The 18,118-nt window shown below is 48.7% G+C and overlaps 1 long non-coding RNA gene across 1 annotated transcript in view; it reads right to left on the bottom strand.

The window, feature by feature from the left end:
* LOC135002868 (uncharacterized) overlaps positions 1-5,224 on the bottom strand; it is a 34,849-nt gene extending 29,625 nt beyond the window's left edge. Inside the window, exon 1 of the long non-coding RNA XR_010204020.1 lies at positions 5,152-5,224. This is a non-coding gene — a long non-coding RNA (uncharacterized LOC135002868). The remainder of the gene's footprint in view (positions 1-5,151) is intronic.
* Positions 5,225-18,118: the final 12,894 nt, after the last annotated feature.

The raw sequence follows: 18,118 nt of genomic DNA, 5'->3' as shown, positions 1-18,118 counted from the left end.
AGTCATTCCTACGCTGATAAAAGCCAGGAAAGAAGTAACCGCAAACCATTATCACCGTATTTGGCGAAAATATGTTGCGTGGTGTGAGGCCAGGAAGGCTCCAACAGAGGAATTTCAGCTGGGTCGTTTTCTGCACTTCCTACAGTCAGGAGTGACTATGGGCCTAAACTTGGGTTCCATTAAGGTCCAAATTTCGGCTCTGTCGATTTTCTTCCAGAAAGAACTGGCTTCACTGCCTGGAGTTCAGACATTTGTAAAGGGAGTGCTACATATTCAGACCCCTTTTGTGCCTCCTGGGGCACCTTGGGATCTCAACGTGGTGTTGAGTTTCCTAAAATCACATTGGTTTGAGCCACTTAAAACTGTGGAGTTGAAATATCTCACGTGGAAAGTGGTCATGTTATTGGCCTTAGCTTCGGCCAGGCGTGTGTCAGAATTGGCGGCTTTGTCATGTAAAAGCCCTTATCTGATTTTCCATATGGATAGGGCAGAATTGAGGACTCGTCCCCAGTTTCTCCCTAAGGTGGTATCAGCTTTTCACTTGAACCAACCTATTGTAGTGCCTGCGGCTACTAGGGACTTGGAAGATTCCAAGTTACTGGACGTAGTCAGGGCCTTAAAAATTTATATTTCCAGGACGGCTGGAGTCAGGAAAACTGACTCGCTTTTTATCCTGTAGGCACCCAACAAAATAGGTGCTCCTGCTTCTAAGCAGACTATTGCTCGCTGAATTTGTAGCACAATTCAGCTGGAGCATTCTGCGGCTGGATTGCCGCATCCTAAATCAGTAAAAGCCCATTCCACAAGGAAAGTGGGCTCATCTTGGGCGCCTGCCCGAGGGGTCTCGGCTTTACAACTTTGCCGAGCTGCAACTTGGTCAGGGGCAAACACGTTTGCTAAATTCTACAAATTTGATACCCTGGCTGAGGAGGACCTTGAGTTCTCTCATTCGGTGCTGCAGAGTCATCCGCACTCTCCCGCCCGTTTGGGAGCTTTGGTATAATCCCCATGGTCCTTACGGAGTTCCCAGCATCCACTAGGACGTCAGAGAAAATAAGATTTTACTCACCGGTAAATCTATTTCTCGTAGTCCGTAGTGGATGCTGGGCGCCCATCCCAAGTGCGGATTGTCTGCAATACTTGTATGTAGTTATTGCCTAACTAAGGGTTATTGTTGAGCCATCTGTTGAGAGGCTCAGTTATATTTCATACTGTTAACTGGGTATAGTATCACGAGTTATACGGTGTGATTGGTGTGGCTGGTATGAGTCTTACCCGGGATTCAAAATCCTTCCTTATTGTGTCAGCTCTTCCGGGCATAGTATCCTAACTGAGGTCTGGAGGAGGGTCATGGTGGGAGGAGCCAGTGCACACCAGATAGTACCTAATCTTTCTTTTAGAGTGCCCAGTCTCCTGCGGAGCCCGTCTATTCCCCATGGTCCTTACGGAGTTCCCAGCATCCACTACGGACTACGAGAAATAGATTTACCGGTGAGTAAAATCTTATTTTAGATTGCATCTGTTATTGATAGTGATCAAGAAAACAATAGGGGATATTATAAAATATTTTAATGAAAATCAACCAGCAATCAGGTGGAAATAGAACTATCAAGAAGATCATTATCAACAACTTTTATTTATAATGTGTCACAAGCTTCGCAGTGCCATACAAAGTAATACAGAGGACATACAGGGAAATGGGTTTAGCAGAACATACAGTGCATAGATGCAATAGCTACCAAATCACCAGGCATACACCTGATGGTGCCCATTACTGAGGCAGAGTCTTGGGGTAGGGATCCAGTTGGTGCAATGAAAGAGCAGTTGTTGGGATTAAGATACCAGACTCGGTGGCAAGTGGCTTGGGTGGAGTCCGATAGTAGAGCCACTGTTAAACTGGGACATGAAGGACCCACCAGGAGAATCCACTGGCAGTGGCCCATGCTTATGGGGTGTGGCCAGTCTCCAGAGAGGGTGTTGCCAGCCACCACAGAGGCTTGGCCAAGCACTAAAGAGGACAGGGGTGTGTTGGGACTACTATTGTAACTGATTGGCAAGAAGGTAAATCTTGGTGTAATTTCCATAGAAATGAACCATGCACTTATATTAACCCATGGTCCTGCTACACCAAGTGCCCATCTAATTGAGTAACAATGCAAGTGCATAGTCTAGAACAGGCTTTTTCAACCAGTGTGCCATGGCACACTAGTGTGCCGCAACCAGTTGCAAGGTGTGCCGCGGAGCCAGAGCAGCTTCCTGCACCTTCAGAGTGAACTGTTGTCCCGGGCTCTTCTTAGAGGATCAGTGGTGCTCCGGCCGTGACCTGTGCCTTGAAGACGCGGCGGTGTGATATCATAGGTCACATTCGCCGCGTCTCACCACCCAGCCAGCCCACCCGCCTGCATACACATCTTCCAGTTCCTGCCTGCATACACAGCTTTCCTTGCCCACCCACATCCACCTGCCCGACCTCCCGCTGCTCAGTATTCGCAGCACTCCAGTATGAACAACCCCCGCCACTGAGGGACAGGGAGGAGGACAGCTGACCGGTAGGGGCTAATATTTGTTATTTTATTTCTCCTGTTGGGAGCAATAGGATTTCAATAGGATTTATGTGGGGAGAATAAGGATTTATATGGATTTATGGGGGGAACAATGTGAATAATAAATGTGAGGAGCAATAGGATTTGTGTGGGGAGCAACATGATTTATGTGGGGAGCAATGTGATTGTTTTTTCTGTGTAGGCCAATGTATGTGTGGATTTTTTATTACTGTGAGGGCCAATGTGTATTTTTTTTTTTTTTTGCTGTGGTGAACTGATTGTGTGCCTTGGGAATTTTAAAATATTGTTCGGTGTGCCGCGAGTAAAAAAAAGGTTGAAAATTACTGGTCTAGAACCTGGCCCCTGTGGGGCCCACCGAGGATTTCCCCTGTATCCCTGTGGGCCAGTCTGACCCTGAGTAGAGCTGATGATGGGTGCTAATGTAAGGATGTGCCCTGTGGGCACATCCATGTTGTGTTCCCTAGCTGGGGACAGCGCTGGGGCAGCTTGTCTGTCCCCAGCGCTTGGTGCGTGGCGGCGGGTGTCCGGTGCAGGGATTACCCTTTTCCCTGCACCGGACAGGAGGCTGCAGGAGGATTCGAATGTTGGCGCCCTCCGGGAGCCAATCGCGGCTCCCGGAGCGGCGGCCAATCAGGAAGAGACGCGGCGAGCCAATCGGCACTCGCTGCGTCATAGGCCCCGCCCCCGGCGTCTGACGTCTGACAGTGGGCGGGACCAAGAAGGAGAGGCCGCGCCGAAGAGCGGCGAAGAGGAGAGGGACGCCGGGCGCGCGCAGAAGAGCGCGAAGAAGAGAAGACACGGCCGGGAGCAGCGAGGACGGAGGTCGGCGCGCCGGAGCGCAGAAGATCCCAGCGGCGCAAGGAGAAGACCAGACTGGCGGAGGAAGAAGAGGTCAGCGGTCGGGCTCCAGAAAGAAGATGTCCAGCGGCGGCTGGACGCAGGGAAAAGACGGAGGCGCCGCTGGCCAGGACGGGTCAGCGGCAGAAGACGGTGGAGGTCCCCGGGTTAGGTAAGGCCTCAGTGAGGCTATCCTCCCCCCCCCCCCCCCCTTCCCTTCTCCTCCCTCGACCACCAGGGACGGGCATTAGGCCCGAGGGCACAAGTCAGGCACTAGGCCTGTGGCGCAGTTAGGAGATTGGGGGTCATTTGTCTGATTAGGTGGTTTGGGCATTAGGCCCAAGCCACCCCACCCCTGCGGCACCAGTTAGGCGGGCACTAGGCCCGGGGGACAAATCAGGCAATAGGCCTGTGGGCGATAGAGGGCATTAGGCCCTAGCGTATTTTGGCCAGTAGGTACAGATAAGGTGACCCTGGGCACAAGTCCCAGGTCACCCAACGGGCAGCAAGTTAGGCGGGCGCTAGGCCCGTGGGCGAAGTCAGGCCTCCGGCCGGTGTGCAGTTAGGGGGCGCTAGGCCCAGCTAATCCGTGTTTCCCCGAGGTGAGTAAAGGTGGCGCTGGGCATTAGGCTCAGGTCACCCTGAGAGTACGGTAGGTGGGTGAGCTGTGCGCTCCCCACTACTAGGTGTTCTGAGTCGGGTAGAAAAGGGACAACACCGTGTGATATTGCATTCCGATATTGTGATGTATGTGGTTACCGTGCAGGGCAAAGTGTCTGTGTTTGTATAGTTTTGTTGCACCACACCCACAGAGCTAGTTTGAGGGCTCTGCCGTTGTATTTAGTATAGGGTGTGACACTAGGGTGGAGTTAGGCCCTGCACGGCTGTTTCTCTTTGCCTCCTTACAGGGACCTGTAAGTGTAGAAGATCGGAGTGCAAGACTTGTGACGGTGAGTAGCATCCGTGTACGTCTGTCCCTTGTTTGTCCCCGAGCGCCGGAGTTAGGATTGCTCACGGACGTGATAATCCCTTTCATCACACTACGTGCGAGAGCGCGAGTGAGTGAAAGCTGGGTAGCTGAGGCTTTGTGCCGGTGATGACCATTCACCCAGCCGGTGAAGGTCGCGGCCACCCCTGGGGTATCCCCTGTTCCAGCGGAAGAAGGGTCGATACCCCCTTAATGTAAACCCTTCTCTCCTCAGCTAGGTCGTCGGTCAGCTCCGAGAGGGAATCGCCGTGTCCGGATCCGACTGAAGAATTCCAGGTCCGTTGAAGGTTCCGGTACCTGAAGGTGAGAGAGAGCGGCGCCTGGTGAGTCCCGAGTCTACACCTGCACGGCAGCAGGCACCACCACACGCACTCGCACCGCACCTCTCACACTCAGAGAGAAGTCCATCCTCGGACGCTCTTATATAGTATAGTTTGTCAAGAGAAACGCTTTCTCAATGCAGCAAATGTTGGTGCTGGTCTAGAGCAGACTGTATTAGATGCAAACTGTATTAGATGTTCTTCCCAGAAATTGTACTTCAGCTATATAAACAAATGCAAATAACAATACCCGAGAAGCAAGACTAGAATTTAATGTTTCCAAACCAGTGGAATATTGACATTACGTTTTCTTTAGTGATGAAAGTTACAGTAGTTTAGTTTATTTGGTAGACAGGACTACAGGTCATTGCATAGAAACAAGGATAGGCCCTGAAACTAAGATGGTCAGATGATCATGGAACATGCGGCCGCATACACTCACCATCATTGGCAGAACTGCAAAGTACATGGTCACCTTAAGTAATGTTCTTTCTGTTAGCAGAAATGTTTTGAACTCCCATCATGTTTTGTTCTCACGGTGGTTTTATAGTCTGTGTGAATTAAGCCTAGGCATGTATGGGTTCTAATCTCATTTCCCTGGAACTTCCTGGCACTCGTTATGATATCTCATGATGGGTTATTGCCTTACATGAAATGTAACACAGATCTCATTTGAAAGGTCTTAAATTCCGGTCATGTTTCACTGGCAAACAACGGCTGCTCTTTATATGTCATATGTCCGACAGCAGAACTGGGACTTGCTATTAGGTAGATAATAAATAGCTGGTAAGATCAGTAATAATGCTTTAATGCCCTGCAGCACAGTGTAACCTGTCTAACAAAACAATTTACCTTTACTTACATTGCACACATTGTGTCACTGACCTGGAATTGGAGTGTTGAGAACTCGGGGGTTCTTCCGATGATCGGAAAGAGGAACCACAGCTGGGCCAGAGCAGGGATGGCCGGATGTAGGTTTTCCCCATGCAGAACTAGCCGTAGTAACTGGCGTATAATGCTGAAGAAATGAATGAGGATTTGAGAACGATGGTGAAGCACACAGAAGAATGAAGAACTTGTGAGCGATGCTGAAGAAATGAATGATGATTTGAGAACGATGATGAAGCACACTGAATAATGAAGAATTTGTGAGCGATGTTTGAAGAATGAGAAGCTTGTGAGCGATGTTGAAGAATGAGAAGCTTGTGAGCGATGTTGAAGAATGAGAAGCTTGTGAGCGATGTTGAAGAATGAGAAGCTTGTGAGCGATGTTGAAGAAATGAATGAGGATTTAAGATTCAGTGTAACTCTGGAAGTATGGAAGGCGTTCCACTTGGAGATATCATGTAATACAGGAAACATAGGAGGTGTCCCCCTAAGAGAAACACTGTAACTCAGAGAATATCCCACTGAGTGATACACTGTAACGCTGGTAGCACAGTGAATGTTCCACTAGGTGATACACTGTAACGCTGGTAGCACAGTGAATGTTCCACTGAGTGATACACTGTAACGCTGGTAGCACAGTGAATGTTCCACTGAGTGATACACTGTAACGCTGGTAGCACAGTGATTGTTCCACTGAGTGATACACTGTAACGCTGGTAGCACAGTGAATGTTCCACTGAGTGATACACTGTAACGCTGGTAGCACAGTGATTGTTCCACTGAGTGATACACTGTAACGCTGGTAGCACAGTGAATGTTCCACTGAGTGATACACTGTAACGCTGGTAGCACAGTGATTGTTCCACTGAGTGATACACTGTAACGCTGGTAGCACAGTGAATGTTCCACTAGGTGATACACTGTAACGCTGGTAGCACAGTGAATGTTCCACTGTGTGATACACTGTAACGCTGGTAGCACAGTGATTGTTCCACTGAGTGATACACTGTAACGCTGGTAGCACAGTGAATGTTCCACTGTGTGATACACTGTAACGCTGGTAGCACAGTGAATGTTCCACTGTGTGATACACTGTAACGCTGGTAGCACAGTGATTGTTCCACTGAGTGATACACTGTAACGCTGGTAGCACAGTGAATGTTCCACTGAGTGATACACTGTAACGCTGGTAGCACAGTGAATGTTCCACTGAGTGATACACTGTAACGCAGGTAGCACATTGATTGTTCCACTGAGTGATACACTGTAACTCTGGTAGCACAGTGAATGTTCCACTAGGTGATACACTGTAACGCTGGTAGCACAGTGAATGTTCCACTGAGTGATACTCTGCAAACGCTGGTAGCACAGTGATTGTTCCACTGAGTGATACTCTGCAAACGCTGGAAGCACAAGGAATTTTCCACTGAGTGATACTCTGCAAACGCTGGTACACAGGAGACGTTCAGGTAGTGAACTCACTGAACGCTGCTAGCACTGGTGATGATAGAAGAGACGATACTCAGACGCCGGAGCTCTGCACGGCGGCTTCCTTTGAACTTCCCGCTCTCTCCCAATTGGCGGAAGGGGCCGATGACGTCACTCGCCCCCCACGCTCCCGTGAACGCCAGGCGCAATGGCGGCGCCCACACCCCGGGAACCCGCCGGAGGCAGCTCCAGCAAGACGCAACAGCCCGGAGCCCACCGGGGGCGGCGACCGCCGGGAGACCCAGCACACCCGGAGCGGTAAGCGCGGCAGCCGCAGCACCGCGAGTGTGACAGTACCCCCTCCTCTAGTAGTGGCCCCAGGACACTTTCCTGGTTTCAGGGGAAGCTTAGAATGAAAGATCCGGACTAGTCGGGGAGCAGTGACTTCAGAAGCTTTGACCCAGCTCCTCTCCTCAGGACCATAACCTTTCCATTCTACCAGATACTGTAAATTCTTGTGAAGATAACGAGAGTCAAGAATAGCTTCGATTTCAAATTCTGTTCCAGCTTCAGTCTCTACCGAGGTCGGCCTAGGAGACTCTGAATGGAACCGATTTAAGATGAGGGGACGAAGAAGAGAAACATGGAACGAATTTGGTACCAGAAAGTGGGAAGGCAACCCCAATTTGCAGACAACTGGGTTCAGGGCTTGCAAAACAGGGTAAGGACCGATGAACCTCGGAGCAAACTTCATAGCGGGCACTCTTAAACGAAGATTGCGGGTAGAGAGCCATACCCTGTCACCAACTTTGTATTGAGGAGCTGCTCGCCGTTTTCTATCCGCAAAGAATTTGTAGCAGCCAGAGATTTTTTTGAGATTAGCATGAACCTTACTCCAGATTTGACTGAAGTGCTGGAGAGTAAAAGCTGCAGCAGGAACATCCTCCGAAGGAGAGATGGATAATTCTGGGACTCGTGGATGGAATCCATAATTAATGAAGAATGGAGACTCACCAGTGGAAGAGTGATACAGATGGTTATGGGCAAATTCGGCCCAGGGTAACAGCTCCACCCAATCGTCCTGCGAAGGAGAAAGATAAACGCGGAGAAAAGTCTCTAAATCTTGATTGACGCGTTCAGTTTGCCCATTGGTTTGTGGATGGTAAGCAGATGAGAACTTGAGTTTTATTTGTAAAGCTGAACAGAGGGCCCTCCAGAATCTAGCAGTGAACTGTACCGCTCGATCAGAGACTATCTCCCGAGGTAACCCGTGCAGGCTTAAGTGTTCACGAATAAATAGTAAAGCCAACTTGGGAACCGTTGGTAACCCGGACAACGGAACAAAATGTGCCATTTTAGAAAAGCGGTCAATAATCACCCAGATCGTATTGTAACCCTTGGAGAGGGGTAATTCGGTAACAAAGTCCATGGAAATATGGGTCCAGGGTTTCTTAGGAATGGACAGTGGACGAAGCAACCCCGCAGGAGGCAGACGAAGAGTTTTGTGCTGAGCACATTGAGGACATGAGTTGACATAATCTTGTATATCCTTCTTCATGGTGTCCCACCAATATGACCTTCGTAGAAATTCACACATTTTTTGTACACTAGGATGACCGGAAAACTTGGAGATATGAGCCCACTGCAGCAACTTTGGACGAAATTCAACTAGTACAGACATTCTCCCAGGAGGAGGACCCAGGGTAGTGGGAGCTGCTGAAATAGAGACTGGACTGAGAATCAAACTCTTTTCAAAGGAATTCTCCTCATCCGAGGCCGTTAAAGAACGAGACAGAGCATCAGCCTTAGCGTTAAGAGTCCCGGCCCGGTACTTAATAACGAACGAGAATCGAGTGAAAAAGAGCGCCCATCTAGCTTGACGGGAATTCAAGCACTGGGCCGTCTTGATATACAACAAGTTCTTGTGATCGGTATAGATCGTAATTAGGTGTTTAGCACCTTCCAATAAGTACCTCCATTCTTCTAAGGCAGATTTTATTGCTAAAAGCTCCTGATCTCCAATGGTGTAGTTTTGTTCAGCAGGAGAGAACTTACGAGAATGGAAACCACACGGATGTAACTTCCCATCAGAGGAGTACTGTGAAAGAACGGCACCGATGCCTACTGAAGAAGCATCGACTTCCAAGAAGAATGGTTTAGAAAAATTTGGTTGTTGGAGTACCGGAGCAGACATGAAGGCTGATTTCAACCGGGCAAACGCTACTTCAGCTTCTGACGACCAGTGACTTGGGTCAGACCTCTTTTTGGTTAGGGCAGTAATAGGTGCAACAATGGTAGAAAACCCCTTTATAAATTTCCGGTAGTAATTTGCAAAGCCCAGAAATCTTTGTACCGCTTTCAAGGAGAGAGGCTCCGTACCCGAGATGACATATCCGAGGAATGGAATTGAAGGGACCTTGAAGACACATTTGGAAATCTTGCCGTAGAGACGATTCCTTCGTAGGCGAAGAAGTACTTCTTTGACCTGTACTCTGTGCTCTGCAAGATTCTTAGAAAATATCAGAATGTCATCCAAGTACACCACTACGCTTTGATATAACATATCTCGGAAGATTTCATTTACAAATCCCTGAAAAACGGCAGGGGCATTGCTGAGGCCAAACGGCATTACCAGATACTCGTAATGCCCGTCCCTGGTATTGAAGGCCGTCTTCCATTCATCCCCCTGTCGGATACGTATCAAATTATAGGTTCCTCTTAAATCGAGCTTAGTGAAAACGTGGGCTCCACGAACCCTATCAAATAGCTCCATGATTAGCGGTAGAGGGTATTTGTTCTTAACGGTGATATCGTTTAAGCAACGATAATCAATTCATGGTCTTAACCCTCCGTCCTTCTTCTTCACGAAAAAGAAACCTGCTCCAGCCGGGGAGGTAGAGGGGCGAATGAATCCTTTCAGCAGATTAGACTTGATGTAGTCCGACATAACTTGGGTCTCGGGTAATGATAAGGGTTATGTGCGTCCCCGAGGTGGCATTCTCCCTGGGATAAGCTCAATGGGACAGTCCCAGGGTCTATGCGGTGGTAACTGATCGGCCGCCTGTTCTGAAAATACATCTGTGAACTCCCGATAGGCCTCTGGAATGAGCTCCTCATCCGACTTGGAAGATGCACGGAGCGGGTAAACAGGAGTGAGACAATTAGAGTGACAAAACGAACTCCAGGACACTATTTGTGACGACTTCCAGTCGACATGAGGATTGTGAATTCTAAGCCAAGGTAGACCAAGAACAAGATCGTGAGGCATCTCCGGAATTACTAGGAACTCCAGATGTTCTTGATGCAGAGCTCCGACCTGCAGCTTGATTGGCTCTGTGCGACTTGTAATAAGACCATTAGATATTTTGGTACCATTGATGGCGGTCAACGTAATAGGTCGTTTGACAGACTGTAACTGTAAACCCAGACTCTGAACACAAGAAAGAGAAACAAAGTTCCCTGCAGCCCCAGAGTCCAGCAGGGCTTTAACAGGTTTAGCTATAGACTCAGAAAACAGAGACACGGAGAGTAAACAATCCACTGTCGGAGAAGATTTAGATGTAACCCCTAACTCGACTTCTCCGGAACAAGCTAGGACTGCCCGTTTCCCGGACGGGACTTGCAGAATTTGATAAAGTGATCTGCGGCTCCACAGTAGAGGCAGAGTTTACCCTCACGACGGCGCTGTCGTTCTTCCGGGGGACAGCCGGGATCGATTGATTTGCATGGGTTCATCCGAACTTGGGGTAACTGTTTGCTTAGACGGGAGAGACCTGAATCTGGATCGATCCGACCGACTACGTTCGCCACCTCGTTCCTGCATGCGGAGATCCACCTTAACGCAGAGTGAGATCAACTGTTCTAAGGAATCTGGCAGATCCCTAGTGACCAGCTCATCTTTTAGACGGTCGGAGAGCCCATTCCAGAAAGCGGCCCGGAAAGCACCATTATTCCAGCGTAGTTCCGAGGCTATGGTCTGGAAGTGAATCACATACTGTCCCACTGAACGGGAGCCTTGACAGACTCGGAGCAGGTCCGAGGAAGCAGCGGTCATTCTGCGGGGCTCATCAAAAATCCTTCGGAATGACGCGATGAAATTGGTGTAACTGGAAACCAAAGGATCAGATCGCTCCCACAACGGAGACACCCAGTCCAACGCTGAACCTTCAAGCAAGGAAATAATGTATGCCACTTTGGCCCGATCCATGGGGAAGTTGTGTGAGAGAAGTTCAAAATGCACCTCGCATTGATTGAGAAAACCACGGCAATTCTTTGGATTCCCATTATAGCGAGAGGGAGTGGGAAGCTGAAGGCGTGACCTGGTTCCAGACAAGGATTGAACATTACTGGTGGCAACCACTGGAGCGGGTACTGGAACTGGAGCCGGAACTACAGAAGCCAGGGAAGCCAGAATTTGATCCAGCCGGCCGGATAATTTCTGGAGATACTGCATCACCTGGCCCTGTGCCGCCTCCTGACTCTGAACTCGGGAAACTAAGTTTTGGATGGCACTTGATTCTGGGTTCCGATCCCCCGGGTCCATGAGGCCTGAGTATACTGTCACTGACCTGGGTTCGGAGTGTTGAGATTTCGGGGGTTCTTCCGATGATCGGAAAGAGGAACCACAGCTGGGCCGGAGCAGGGATGGCCGGATGTAGGTTTTCCCCATGCAGAACTAGCCGTAGTAACTGGCGTATAATGCTGAAGAAATGAATGAGGATTTGAGAACGATGGTGAAGCACACAGAAGAATGAAGAACTTGTGAGCGATGCTGAAGAAATGAATGATGATTTGAGAACGATAATGAAGCACACTGAATAATTAAGAATTTGTGAGCGATGTTTGAAGAATGAGAAGCTTGTGAGCGATGTTGAAGAATGAGAAGCTTGTGAGCGATGTTGAAGAATGAGAAGCTTGTGAGCGATGTTGAAGAAATGAATGAGGATTTAAGATTCAGTGTAACTCTGGAAGTATGGAAGGCGTTCCACTTGGAGATATCATGTAATACAGGAAACACAGGAGGTGTCCCCCTAATAGAAACACTGTAACTCAGAGAATGTCCCACTGTGTGATACACTGTAACGCTGGTAGCACAGTGAATGTTCCACTGAGTGATACACTGTAACGCTGGTAGCACAGTGAATGTTCCACTGAGTGATACACTGTAACGCTGGTAGCACAGTGATTGTTCCACTGAGTGATACACTGTAACGCTGGTAGCACAGTGAATGTTCCACTGAGTGATACACTGTAACGCAGGTAGCACAGTGATTGTTCCACTGAGTGATACACTGTAACGCTGGTAGCACAGTGAATGTTCCACTGAGTGATACTCTGCAAACGCTGGAAGCACAGTGATTGTTCCACTGAGTGATACTCTGCAAACGCTGGAAGCACAAGGAATGTTCCACTGAGAGATACTCTGCAAACGCTGGTACACAGGAGACGTTCAGTTAGAGAACTCACTGAACGCTGCTAGCACTGGTGATCATAGAAGAGACGATACTCAGACGCCGGAGCTCTGCACGGCGGCTTCCTTTGAACTTCCCACTCTCTCCCAATTGGCGGAAGGGGCCGATGACGTCACTCGCCCACCACGCTCCCGTGAACGCCAGGCGCAATGGTGGCGCCCACACCCCGGGAACCCGCCGGAGGCAGCGCCAGCAAGACGCAACAACCCGGAGCCCACCAGGGGCGGCGACCGCCGGGAGACCCAGCGCACCCGGAGTGGTTAGCGCGGCAGCCGCAGCGCCGCTAGTGTGACACGTTGCTTACCTATGGAAACTTGTGTGTATTCTAAACAGTCAGTGTTATATATTAAGGGCAATGTTTAAGAACAATGGGGGTCATTCCGAGTTGTTCGCTCGCAAGCTGCTTTTAGCAGCTTTGCACACGCTAAGCCGCCGCCTACTGGGAGTGAATCTTAGCTTATCAAAATTGCGAACGAAAGATTAGCAGAATTGCGAATAGACACTTCTTAGCAGTTTCTGAGTAGCTCTAGACTTACTCGGCATCTGCGATCAGTTCAGTCAGTGTCGTTCCTGGTTTGACGTCACAAACACACCCAGCGTTCGCCCAGACACTCCTCCGTTTCTCCAGCCACTCCCACGTTTTTCCCAGAAACGGTAGCGTTTTTTCGCACACACCCATAAAACGGCCAGTTTCCGCCCAGAAACACCCACTTCCTGTCAATCACATTACGATCACCAGAACGAAGAAAAAACCTCGTAATGCCGTGAGTAAAATACCTAACTGCATAGCAAATTTACTTGGCGCAGTTGCACTGCGGACATTGCGCATGCGCATTAGCGACTAATCGCTCCGTTGCGACAAAAAAATAAGCGAACAACTCGGAATGACCCCCAATGTTTATGGGCATTCTAGAAAAAGAACTGTCTACTATAAGTGAGAAGAGGTATTGGCTGTTAAGGATCTGGGGCTACTAGAACAGCCTTCAACTCTGACCTGCTGCCCGAACTCTGGGATGCGGAACAGTTTATGCCCACCCAAAGCTAGGCTGGGTCGCTGCTTGCTGGTAGTCACGAGATAAGAAGCCAAGGACTGTTGAGTGAATCTGGTCATGGATGCACCAGGACCTGGCTCAGTGCTAATGTACTCATGTGTAGCTATGATTGTATAGTGTGAGTTGAGTACATGTGCATATAGGAGTTATAATTCAGCTAGGGAAGGATTATTGGTTAATTAAAATATGATCTTAATTATTCATATATTTGCCTAGGTATTTCTAATTAATCAATTGACTTGGCCAGTCCAGGAGTTCACAAGGCAGCCCAGCAACGATGATGAGCAATTCATTTGCATCCACTCGTCATAGGCAAAGAGGCTGAGAACCTCAGGCAGCAGCTAAATAGGCTGATAGTGTAAGCCTATCAGTGTTTGACTCTTCTTGGAACTAGGTTGCACAGTACTTTAACCTTTACATGGGTAGGAAACACAATCTCCGCACACACATAAGGGACATAGGGGTCTATTTACTAAGCCTTGGATGGAAATAAAGTGCACTGAGATAAAGTACAGGCCAGTATGAATGGTTCAATGGTTAGCATTACTGCCTCACAGTACTGAGGTCATGGGTTCGATTCCCACCATGGCCCTAACTGTGCGGAGTTTGTATGTTCTCCCCGTACTTGCGTGGGTTTCCTCCGGGTACTCCGGTTTCCTCCCACAATCCAAAAAATATGCTAGTAGGTCAATTGGCTCCCAACAAAATTAACCCTATTGTAAATGTGTCTGTGTGTACTTGTGATAGGGAATATAGATTGTAAGCTCCACTGGGGCAGGGACTGATGTGAATGGGCAAATATTCTCTGTACAGCGCTGCAGAATATGTGTGCGCTATATAAGTAACTGGTAGTAATAATAATAATAAAGTACCAGCCAATAGGCTCCTAAGTGTCATCTTTTTAAACACAGCCTGTGACATGACAGTTAGGAGCTGATTGGCTGGTCATTTATCTCCAGCGACTTTATCTCCATCCAAGGCTTAGTAAATAGACCCTATAGTCAGAATTTAACCTAAGAACCCAGTCTGTGAGGTAGGCATACTAACCACTTTGTCACACTAGTGAACCAGTCCTCCTGCTCCATACTGTATAACCTCCTGACCTCTGCATGCGCTGCCTTCTTGCTCTGCATTGCTATGCTCTTTGGGATAAATCTAGGCTCATTTGTGCAAACTGAGGACCAAAGAGGTTTCTGCTCAGACTTACAGCCACTGGGGCTGAATCTGAGTCAGGTGCAATTTACACATCTGTGCATGTGCTGTCTGCTAATCCTCGCCATTTGCGCCAGTGCCCAGAGATCTGCCGACTCAGAGATAGCCCCACTACATGCATCTGCTAATCCTCGCCATTTGCATCAGTGCACAGACATCTGCCGACTCAGAGATAGCCCCACTACATGCATCTGCTAATCCTCGCCATTTGCATCAGTGCACAGACATCTGCCGACTCAGAGACAGCCCCACTACATGCGTCTGCTAAGCCTCGCCATTTGCATCAGTGCACAGAAATCTGCCGACTCAGAGACAGCCCCACTACATGCATCTGCAAATCCTCGCCATTTGCATCAGTGCACAGAAATCTGCAGACTCAGAGACAGCCCCACTACATACAGCTGCTAATCCGCGCCATTTGCATCAGTGCACAGAGATCTGCCGACTCAGAGACAGCCCCACTACATACAGCTGCTAATCCTCGCCATTTGCATCAGTGCCCAGAGATCTGCCGACTCAGAGACAGCCTCACTACATGCATCTGCTAATCCTCGCCATTTGCATCAGTGCACAGAGATCTGCCGACTCAGAGACAGCCCCACTACATACATCTGCTAATCCTCGCCATTTGCATCTGTGCACAGACATCTGCCGACTCAGAGACAGCCCCACTACATGCGTCTGCTAATCCTCGCCATTTGCATCAGTGCACAGAGATCTGCCGACTCAGAGACAGCCCCACTACATGCATCTGCTAATCCTCGCCATTTGCATCAGTGCACAGAAATCTGCCGACTCAGAGACAGCCCCACTACATGCATCTGCAAATCCTCGCCATTTGCATCAGTGCACAGAAATCTGCAGACTCAGAGACAGCCCCACTACATACAGCTGCTAATCCGCGCCATTTGCATCAGTGCACAGAGATCTGCCGACTCAGAGACAGCCCCACTACATACAGCTGCTAATCCTCGCCATTTGCATCAGTGCCCAGAGATCTGCCGACTCAGAGACAGCCTCACTACATGCATCTGCTAATCCTCGCCATTTGCATCAGTGCACAGAGATCTGCCGACTCAGAGACAGCCCCACTACATACATCTGCTAATCCTCGCCATTTGCATCTGTGCACAGACATCTGCCGACTCAGAGACAGCCCCACTACATGCGTCTGCTAATCCTCGCCATTTGCATCTGTGCACAGACATCTGCCGACTCAGAGACAGCCCCACTACATGCGTCTGCTAATCCTCGCCATTTGCATCAGTGCACAGACATCTGCCGACTCAGAGACAGCCCCACTACATGCGTCTGCTAATCCTCGCCATTTGCATCAGTGCACAGAGATCTGCCGACTCAGAGACAGCCCCACTACATGCATCTGCTAATCCTCGCCATTTGTATCAGTGCACAGAAATCTGCCGACTCAGAGACAGCCCCACTACATGCATCTGCAAATCCTCGCCATTTGCATCAGTGCACAGAAATCCGCAGACTCAGAGACAGCCCCACTACATACAGCTGCTAATCCGCGCCATTTGCATCAGTGCACAGAGATCTGCCGACTCAGAGACAGCCTCACTACATGCATCTGCTAATCCTCGCCATTTGCATCAGTGCACAGAGATCTGCCGACTCAGAGACAGCCCCACTACATACATCTGCTAATCCTCGCCATTTGCATCAGTGCCCAGAGATCTGCCGACTCAGAGACAGCCCCACTACATGCATCTGCAAATCCTCGCCATTTGCATCAGTGCCCAGAGATCTGCCGAGTCAGAGACAGCCCCACTACATGCATCTGCTAATACTCGCCATTTGCATCAGTGCCCAGACATCTGCTGACTCAGAGACAGCCCCACTACATACATCTGCTAATACTCGCCATTTGCATCAGTGCCCAGACATCTGCTGACTCAGAGACAGCCCCACTACATACATCTGCTAATACTCGCCATTTGCATCAGTGCACAGAGATCTGCCGACTCAGAGACAGCCCCACTACATACATCTGCTAATCCTCGCCATTTGCATCAGTGCCCAGAGATCTGCCGACTCAGAGACAGCCCCACTACATACATCTGCTAATCCTCGCCATTTGCATCAGTGCACAGACATCTGCCGACTCAGAGACAGCCCCACTACATACATCTGCTGATCCTCGCCATTTGCATCAGTGCACAGACATCTGCCGACTCAGAGACAGCCCCACTACATGCGGCATAAATTACGAACTCTGTATTGCTAAACCCATGTCAGTATGTACTATGTGCTATTTTGTTACTGACAAACAAAACCATTTTCTCTCTCTGACTGTCCATACGTGTCGGTATCATGATAACATAAAATTGTCACAAAAGTTTTACTGTTTACTGACAGTCCGTAAATCTGCCATGTTAATGTATGCTTTGTGTAAAATCTGTATGGCCTGCAATGTGCATACATCGAAAATATAAGATTCAAAGATGGAAAAATCCTGGATAGAATAGCCAGTATGACTTGTTGCTTATTCCATACAACATGCTGTGGATTGCCTAGCACCAATGACTGCTATACAAAGCAGCGATATATCCCACATAGAGTCAGCAGCGTTTACAGTCAGGTACATCAACCCTGCCCCCGTGGGTCTTACATTCTGACTTCCCCACCACATTGACACCAGCCAAGCCCACATTAAGCAAAGCCAACTAACCCACCAGTAGGATGGCTAGAGGAAATGTGAACATGCAGACTCTGTATTGTTACTGTACTCAGGACCCCGTTGCTGACCACTGTGACACTGTGCTGACCCACAGCTTGAGAAGATGAACTAACATATTCAATTGTGACCCAGAAATCAAAGAGCAATTTGTTGCTTAACAAAACTTTACTTGTCTTTCTGGCAGCCAAATGGGCAGCCTGCTGCAGACCTGCATTGTAGCAAGTGTGGGCCGATGAATGCCCATTTGTAGCATTTGTTAAATACCCCTTTCTCTTACCCTGTATTTTCCCATTGCCTTTTCATACATACTTGGCAGAGTTCTCGCAGTAACTTAAAATCATATATGCTGACAATACTTAGCCATGCAGATGATTTATGTAATAGAAGATCTTTGTCTGATTCCTAAATAGCTGCTCTGTGAGGAGTAATGTAATCTACTGACATACATAGCTACAAGAAAGCAAGGGGCTCCTTATCTTCAGCTGAAATGAGAGATGCAACAATATGTTCTTGATCGTGATAAATTACTGGTTGGGCGCCAGGATATTTTTTTTGCACAAAGGCAGAGGAAGAAATAAGAGACAGATAGACAGCCCTGTTATTGTATACTGCTTGCACAATCCTGGAATACTGCAAATGACACAGGATAGATTGTTC

Source organism: Pseudophryne corroboree, chromosome 2 (genome assembly GCF_028390025.1).
Source record: "Pseudophryne corroboree isolate aPseCor3 chromosome 2, aPseCor3.hap2, whole genome shotgun sequence".
Lineage (NCBI taxonomy): Eukaryota > Metazoa > Chordata > Amphibia > Anura > Myobatrachidae > Pseudophryne > Pseudophryne corroboree.
The sequence above is the reverse complement of the archived record's forward strand: the minus strand, read 5'-3'. Positions and strand labels throughout refer to the sequence as shown.